The sequence below is a fragment of the Elephantulus edwardii genome, unplaced genomic scaffold, assembly GCF_000299155.1.
Source record: "Elephantulus edwardii isolate Elephantulus edwardi_28Jun2011 unplaced genomic scaffold, EleEdw1.0 scaffold00104, whole genome shotgun sequence".
Lineage (NCBI taxonomy): Eukaryota > Metazoa > Chordata > Mammalia > Macroscelidea > Macroscelididae > Elephantulus > Elephantulus edwardii.
In genome coordinates, this window is record NW_006399854.1 from 360,107 (window position 1) to 369,327 (window position 9,221).

The 9,221-nt window shown below is 38.6% G+C and overlaps 1 pseudogene; it reads left to right on the plus strand.

Annotated features, from left to right (window-relative positions):
• Positions 1-2,436: 2,436 nt before the first annotated feature.
• Positions 2,437-2,988, plus strand: LOC102865142 (annotated as a pseudogene).
• Positions 2,989-9,221: the final 6,233 nt, after the last annotated feature.

The window sequence follows — 9,221 nt, forward strand, 5'->3', positions numbered from 1 at the left end:
GGCAGTGATGGCATGGACTGTGGTCATGAGTCCCTCTACAATGCCGAAGTTGTCATGGATGACCTTAGCCAGGGGAGCCAAGCAGTTGGTGGTGCAGGAGGCATTGCTGACAATCTTGAGAGTTGTCATACTTTTCATGGTTCACGCCCATCACAAACATGGGGGCATCGGCAGAAGGAACAGAGATGATTACCCGTTTGGCACCACCCTTCAAGTGAGCCCCAGCCTTCTCCAAGGTTGTGAAGACACCCGTGGACTCCACAACATACTCAGCACCAGCATTACCCCACTTGATGTTGGCGGGATCTCGCTCCTGAAAGACAGTGATGGCTTTCCCATTGATGACCAGCTTCCCATTCTCAGCCTTGACAGTGCTGTTGAACTTGCCATGGGTGGAATCATATTGGAACATATAGACCATGTAGTTGAGGTCAATGAAGGGATCATTGATGGCAACAACTTCCACTTTGCCAGAGTTAAATGCAGCCCTGGTGACCAGGCGCCCAATGCAGCCAAATCCGTTTACTCCGACCTTCACCATCATGTCTCAGGGATGCAGCTGAGGCTGCACAAAAAGAGAGGGCAATCTGGATCGACGAGGAGCAGAGAGCCGAATTTATTGATTTTAAGAACAGATTCTTTCAATTTCCCCCAGCCCTCCACCCATCAAATTGTACAACTTCATGATTAATTGCCCCTCTCCTTGCACGTCCTCATCCCTCTGCTACCACCCTCCTCCACCCCCCTTGGATCCTCATACTCATTCTACAGTTTTTAATATGCTAAAAATTTTCTATTTATTAATTTAGCATTTTATAAAAATAGTATTAATTAGGATCAATTACACCATTTACTTAGCTGAGTATAGTCTGGAAACATAATAACATCTCAGCCATTACAAACATTGAGATTTAGCTCACCTAGGTATCTCAAGTATATATATATATATTCATACATAGAGGGTTTTTATTTCAAGGAAATGGTTTGCGTGTTTATAAAGGCTGCAAGTTCCAGATATACGAGTCATACCTCAAGAGCCTCTGGGGAGGTTAATGAGTTCAAGTTATTGGCAAGCTGGCTCCAAGAAGCTTAGTGGCTGATGAGTCCTAGGTCAGGGCAACAGGAGTAAAATCTGCAGTAAAATCAAGTCTAGTCACACGCAGAATCAGACGAAAACCTTTCCCAGGTTGTAAATCCATTGGAGGAGACTGCCCATCTTTATCTCATGGAGCCACTGAAGAATTTGAAACATAGAGAGGTGAATCCTTTGGATTGGCAACTCAATTCCCTAAAGACCACACCATCAGGACTAGTTTCTCTGGCACTTTAGAATCCTCCAGCAATTAGGAGGATGTATCAGAGAATAATGAGAATCTCAGAACACTTAATTATACTTATGCAAACCCTATTCTTAGACCAGGAGGCAGTTAGTTGTCAGAACAGAGCAAGGAAACACTGTATGATTCAAAATCAGGAGAGTTATATGCCAGGAATGCATCCTATCTCCTTACCTTTTCAATCTACATGCAGAACAGATCATCTAGGTAGAGGGCTCTATGAGGAGGAATGTGGAATCAGGTTTGGAGGAAGATTCATAACCACCTGTGTTATGCAGATGACAACCCTGCTTGCTGCAAGTGAGGAAGACCTAAGGCATTTGCTGGAGAAGGTCAAGGACTGCAGCCTTCAATATGGACTGAAGCTCAACATCGAGAAAACAAAAATTCTCACCACTGGGCCAATTGGCAGTATCATGATAGACAAAGAAGAGATTGAATTGTTAAACAGTTTCAGCTTGCTTGCTCCACAATCAACACTCTTCGTACCAGCAGCCAGGAAATCAAAAGACATACTGCATTGGGGGAAATTTGCTGCCAGGGATCTACCTCTCCAGAGTACTGAAGAATAATGATGCCAGTCTAGAAACTAAGATTCACTTGATCCAGACCATGGTCTTCACAATCACTTGCTATGCATCAGAGATCTGGACAATGAATAGGGATGATAGAGGAAGAATTGACGTCTTTGAATTGTGGTGCTAGAGAAGAGTATTGAATATATCATGGGCTGCTAAGAAAACAAACAGGTCTGTCATAGAGAGGGTGAACCAGGTTGCTCTTGGAGGCAAAGATTTTGAAGCTCCCTCTGACATACTTTGGGCATGCTGCAAAGAGGGACCAGACCTTAGAGAGGGACATCATACTTAGAAGAGTGGAGGAATAGGATAAGACAGGAAGACCCTGGATGAGGTGGATTGACTCAATTGACTAGGATAAAGGGGGTAGGTGTTTCAGAGACAATGAGGTTGGCTCAAGATAGAGCAGGGGAGTAGGGTCTGTTCATGGTGGTTCTGGGGCCTCCAACATTTTTCCTGCTTATGATCCTGAATTTATATGAAGCTGAGGCAGCAGAGCTTGAGGTTCTTGCTGGTGTGAAATGACTGAATACAAACTGATAATGGCTAGAGCAGGTGGTGTTGGGGAAAGTGCACTGACAATCCAACTAATCCAGAACTATTTTACAGATGAGTATAATCGTACCATAGAGGATTTATACCAAAAACCGGTGGTTATAGATGGTGAAATGTGTCTGTTGGACATAACTGGATACAGCTGGACAAAAGGAGTACAATGATATGAGGATAAGCGAAGGTTTCTTCTGTGTGTTTACCATCAATAATAGCAAGTCATTTGCAGGTATTTACCTGTACAGGAAACAGATTAAATTAATGAAATAGATGATGTACCTATGGAGTTGGTAGGAAACAAATGTGATTTACCCACAAGGACAGTTGACACAAAACAAGCACATGAACTGGCCGAGAGTTACGGGGTTCCATCCATTGAAACCTCAGCCAAGATATGACAGGGTGTTAAAGATGCTTTTTACACACTAGTAAGAGAAATATGTCAGTACTGAATGAAAAAACTCAAGAGCAGTGATGATGGGACTCAAGATCATATGGGGTTGCTATGTGTGGTGATGTAACAAGATACTTACAAATGTCATCAGAAAATAGCGACTTTCAAGCTGCACTGATACCTGCTCTTGCCTTTCTGGAGGAGAAGTATTCCTGTTGCTATCTTCATTTTCACAGAGAAGGATCTGTATTTCCCCAACTCTCAGTAGATCAGTAAAATGTTCTCTATTTGAGAAGTTCTCAGAATAACTACCTTCTCATGTGGCTGTCTGACCAGAGAAGTACACTTGTAGTTACTACCGAGTATTTTCTTTCCCTGGATTTTCTCCCCTCTACACATAAACCTCTGCCAGCCCCAATATATTTCATTAGAAAAGCAATTTATTCCCTGAAACAGAGAACTAAACTATAGACATAAAATTCTGTTGAAAATAATGTCTTGAGCTCGAAAATAGTAATGCTGGTGATTTCCTCCTCCCTCCCTCCCTCCCTCCCCCTCTTTTTTACTATTGAACTTGGAGCTATACTGGTTTGGGGAGAAATGTCATAAATTGCTATTTGAAGAGACTATATTTAACGTTCACATTTGTGTGAGCTCATTGGAATTGCTAGATTTAGCTAACAATGAGCTGTGCGCTGGAAGCCTGTTGTTTAGAGTCACTCCTCAGGACCTGGAGGAGAACCTTTGTATTTAAACGTCGGTTGAGTTCTAAGTTTCCAGTTTGGAGGCTGATGTGTGAAACGATTGGATTCTGGAAGGTGGATTCTCTTGTTTTGGTTGAGGGTCAGTGTGGACTGTTTGGCTATTTTTATTTCATTCACAATTGTGTGTGAGCTGATTGGATTTGCTGGATTTAGCCAACAGTGAGCTGTGGGCTAGAAGCCTCTCCTTTAGAGTCAGTCAGTACCTGTTGGGGGGCCTTTGCGTTTAAAAGTTGGTTGGGCCCTAAATCTCCAGTTTTCATTCCATATAGATTTATGCATTCTGTATAGTATGACTGAAGCATTTTTAATCCATGTATTTAAAATGCTTGAATATTGAAGGAGGGGTGAAACCTATTAAAAATGTTTGACCTTTTCCAGAGAAATTAATTTACATGGAGGGAAAAAGTAACAGTTGTTTATGCATTAACAGCAAAACATATGTTAGCTTTATTTAGCTTGATATTTTTCCTGCCCTGTTTACCAAACTATAAATACACACTGACTCCTAATTAGTTGATAGAATTAGAAAGATATGCTACCCCAAGATATTATGCTTAATGATATATTTGCACAGTGGCGTATACTGATGTGTAAATGCAAAAGAAAACTGTGTCGTTAATCAAAATGGTACACACTGAAACAACAGTTGTTTATGCACTTTTTGTCATGTTCCTTCCTGGTTAACTTTTCTCTCTAGACATTTATCTGGTTTGGGTTTTTTTGTTTGTTTGTTTTTCTTGTTTGTTTTATAAGCTAAGGGAATGCAAAGGTATTCAACAGTAGAGATTATAACAAATTATGGATAATATTTCAAAGAATATGAATTCCAGAACTCTTAATTATAGAGCTGTACACAAACTACAAGGCTTATTATGTAGAGCTTGTACACAAACTACAAGGCTCATTTGAACAGAACAAGAAGATATTGCATTGTTTACATTTTGGAAAGGTATCCATCAGGGCTGTAGCTTTTCACCATTCTTATGCAACACTGCTTGAGGAGCAAATAACACAAAATGCTGGACTAGGTGAAGAAGGCCAGGACATTAGGATTAAAGGAAGACTTTAACAGAGGAGAGATGCAGATGATATGACTTAGCTTGCTCAAAGTAAGGAGAGCTTGCAATACTCACTTCAAGTGAGTGTTGATTTTTAGAAAAGATCATAGACTATTGATGAAGAATATTAACTCTACCATGGACTGCCAGAAGAATAAATAAATCTGTTTTGAAAGAAGCATAGTATTTAAGTCGTTAGGATAAGCCTGCACTAATTTCTTGGGTGCCTTCATGTATTCTTCATCATGTATGTCCACATTGTTTAAGAAGGAAAGTCTGTTTGAAAGAACTTCGTACCCTTTTGCCCTTTTTTTCACATAAGATTCAAGTGTGCCAGTGGTAGCGTAGAGTGTAGTCATATGAAACTGATTTCTGGTGGCCAATACTTCTAGATCACTTTCATCATTTGTTTTCTCCCCAATGCAAGGGTGAACTGCTTGATACTCAGTATTCAGCATTATTTATTTTCACGTGTTTTTAAACTTTTCAAAATCTTCTTTTAAATTTAATAGATCCCTGTGAATGATTGGGAAAAATCTGTGCATGTCTTTTCCTTAAGAAAACATTTCTTGTTTATTGGGTAAAAGTTGATAGAGCAGATCATTTTTCTAATCAGCAATTCATACACATTTAGTTCCATATAATTTATTTCAGTTCTCACAAGGTAATAAGATACACTCCATTTCCTCCTTATTTTTCACATTTTCACTCTTCTTTCCTAACCCTTCTTCCCTCCTGAACTTTGTCCTTGGGCACCTACTGCCCTTTTGCTCTTAAACAGCTTATTGTTCTACGGAGAATGTTTGAACTTAAGGAAAAAATAAGGTTACGCTAAGGGGAAGATGGAAATTGTTGTTTATACATTAATAGCAAAACATCTGCCAAATTTATTTAGAGGTGTTGTTCACAATATGTTGTTGTTTTCATGTGACATCAAGTCAGCACCAATAAATACACAAGTAATTTATTTCTAGTAAATATACAATAAAAGGAAACACTAATTGATCATGCATCATTCTCTTAATTGGAGTTGTGCTTGTGCCCTTTTTTGAAGCCACTGTGATAGTCAATTTCAATGAGGGTCTTACTCTTCTTTTCACTGACCTTCAACTTTACAAGGACCCCTTGTGGCTTCGTTGTAAGGAGTTGTGCTGCCCACCCAAAGACATGGGGTTAAATTCACCAGCTCTGTTTCGGAGAGATGGGTAATCTCCTTGCTTGAGATTTACTGCCTCTGGAAACCCACTGGAGGGTCCCCTATAACTTGGTTCCAACTCGATGGTACATAACAACAACTTTACAAAGAAAGATGTCTTTCTCCGGGGTTTGGCCTCACCTCATAGGTCCAAAGTTATGTGACATTAAGTCTCACCATCTTCACCCATAAGTAGCAGGCTAGCTGTATTTCTTCCAAGACTGATTTGTTTGTTCTTTTGTCAGTCCTTGGTATATGCAGTGTCCTTCACCACAATGCAATTTAAAGACATCAATTTCTTTGGTCTTCCTTATTCATTGTTCAGCTTTCTTATGCATATAATAGAGATTAAATTACCATGGATTGGGTCAGGCACAACTTAATTCTCAAAAGTAACATCCTTGCTCTTTAGCTTTACTTTAAAGAGGTTCTTTAAATCAGATTTACTCATTGTCATTTGATTGCTTGACTGTTGCTTACAAGAGCATTGACTATAGGTCCCAGTAAAATGAAAACCTTGGCAACTCCAATCTTTTTACCATTTATCATGTTGATGTTTACTAGTCCAGTTGGAAGGATTTTTGTTTTATGTTGAGGCATAATCCATACTGACATCTTTAAGCCTCAACTTTTTTTACATTTTCTGCAAACAAAAGTGTGTCATCTGCATATGCAAGCTGTTCCTGATTTTTTTAAAGCTGCTCTATATGAAAAATATCAACAGCAGAATCTACAGATTGTTATTGTTATGTGCCATCAGTCTCCTGTAACTCATAGCAGCTCTATGAACAATAGCTCTAAACCCTGCACTATCCTGAGCCAGTCTCACTGACACACATCTACACCCATTTTCCAAGTTACTGTGTCAATTCATCTCATCCAGGGTCTTCCTCTCTTGCACTTTTCCTCCATCCTCCCAAGCATGATGACCTCCTCCAAGAACAGGTCCCTCCTGGCCATGTGCCCAAAGTATATGAGACAGAGCTTCAAAATCCTAGCCTCCAAGGAGAAACTTGATTTCACTCTCTCGAAGACAGACTTATTTGTTCTCTTGGCAATCCATAGTATGTTCAATACTCTCCTCCAGCACAACTGAAAGGCATTGATTCTTCTTCTGTCATCCTTAGTCACTGTCCTGGTCTCTGATGCAAAGCAAGTAATTGAAAAGATCATGGCCTGAATCAGGCGCACCTCAGTCTCTAGATTGACAGCATTACTCTTTGGCACTTTGGAGAGGTCTCTGAGAGCAGATGTTTCCCAGTGCAACTTGTCTTTTGGTTTCCTGACTGCTGGTGCCAAGAGTCTTGATTGTGGAGCCAAAATCTACAGATTAACTGAAACATTAAATTACTCCACTGAAAATACTTCATTGACATTTTAATTTTCACATACTGTCTCAAGCATATATGATGGATTTTTCTTTGCTGTGTTATAATATTTTGAGGTATAATGGGCCAAAAAGGGATCAAAATGTACAAGTTCAAGAAAAAGTATAAATGTTTATATTGTGGGGACCCAAACACTTCATTTATTCCTTAAAAAGATTGTCCACATTCAGCAATTATTATATTGACAGCAGCAGTTCAGTGTAAAATGGTTTTCCAGTATCGATGTGTTCATTAATTTTTGTTTCTGGTTAATGAGTTAAATAAAAACCATGTTCTTCAGCGTAACTATGACAATATACAATCCCTGTAAATTGAACTGTTTTCATGTTTACCAATTATATTCAATCTGCACCAATCACTAAATTCATCAGTAGCAAATTAAATTATTTAGCATAGAATAGTTTGTAAACAAAATAACATACAGAGTTAGTCAGTGGTAAATGCAATAGTCATCAGCTCTTAGAATGTCAATGTTAGCTTTGGAACTTAGAAACATATTCTGGTTAGAGAACTTTATCATCTAGAAATGTTTAACATGAATTTGCAAATGGTCCATGTTATGTTGGCAATAACTTGCCCTTCTTATGATCCAAAAATTTACATAATTTAAAAACAAACAAACCCACAAACCCATTTCATACAGTAGGATCTGTATTTCTGGAATTTATGACATTTGTAGATTCAACAATTTCAGATACCAACATACTTTCTCTGGTGGATTAGTGGAAAGGAGTTGTGCTGCCAACCCAAAAGCAAACAGTTCAAGTCCACCAGCTGCTCCATAAGAGAAAGATTAGCAATTTCCTTCCATGTGATTTATTGCCTTTGAAAACCCACTGGAGGGTCAATTATGAGTCATTTCCAACTCAATAATACATGACAACAACAAGACAGGTCACTTTCACACTATCCTCATTTAATTTTTACTACAGCAAGAATAGATGCAGAATAATGTTGCATTCCTACCCAAAAAGCACTGCTAATGAGCTAATCCAAGAGTGGAGCTGTGTACATGGTCACATCAGAGACTTTAGAGGAGGGAAGTCTCCTCCCTTTTCAATTTACATACTTGAACCCAATGGAAAGTTTCAGTATTGGTAATATAATGATTTATCTTTTTAAAATTAAAAATGCTAATTTTTTAATTGTCTTTGGGGATTCATGAACATTTTTCTTTTCTTCTGTGAATTTCATTAGTGTACTCCACTTAGTTGTGGTTTACTTTTACCTGGATATAAAATTCTGTAACTTTTAATATTTGGTTCTATTGTAGCTGATATATTTGAGTAATTGAAAACAAAAAAAAATTTATCAACTAAAAAGTCATCCATGCATATCCAAAAATTTTTCCAACAGGGTGAAAAGGGAAGCCACAGATTGGGGAAAAATATTTGATAATGACACTTTTGACAAGGGCCTTATATCTAGAATTTATAAAATACTCAAGAATCACAACAAGATAAAGGTAAATAATCCAATTGAAAAATGGGCACAGGATATGAACAGACATTTCACCAAAGAAGACATTCAGATGGCCAACAAGCACATGAAGAAATGTTCAAAATCTCTAGCTCTAAGAGAAATGTAAATCAAAACAATTATGAGATACCATCTCACCCCGGCGAGAATAGCAAAATTTAACAGAACAGCAAACATCAAGTGCTGGTGAGGCTGTGAAGAAACTAGAACCCTTATTCACTGTTGGTGGAAGTATAAAATGGTATGACCACAATGGAAAGCTGTATGGCACTTTCTCCAAAAGTTGCAAATAGAAATACCATTTGACCCAGCAATTCCACTGCTGGGAATTTACCCTAAAGAAACCATCACCGCCACCCAAGCAGATATATGCACACCCATGTTTATTGTGGCTCTGTTTGCAATAGCAAAGAACTGGAAACAACCCAAGTGCCCATCAACAAACGAATTACTATACTGCATTGAAAAACAAGGAA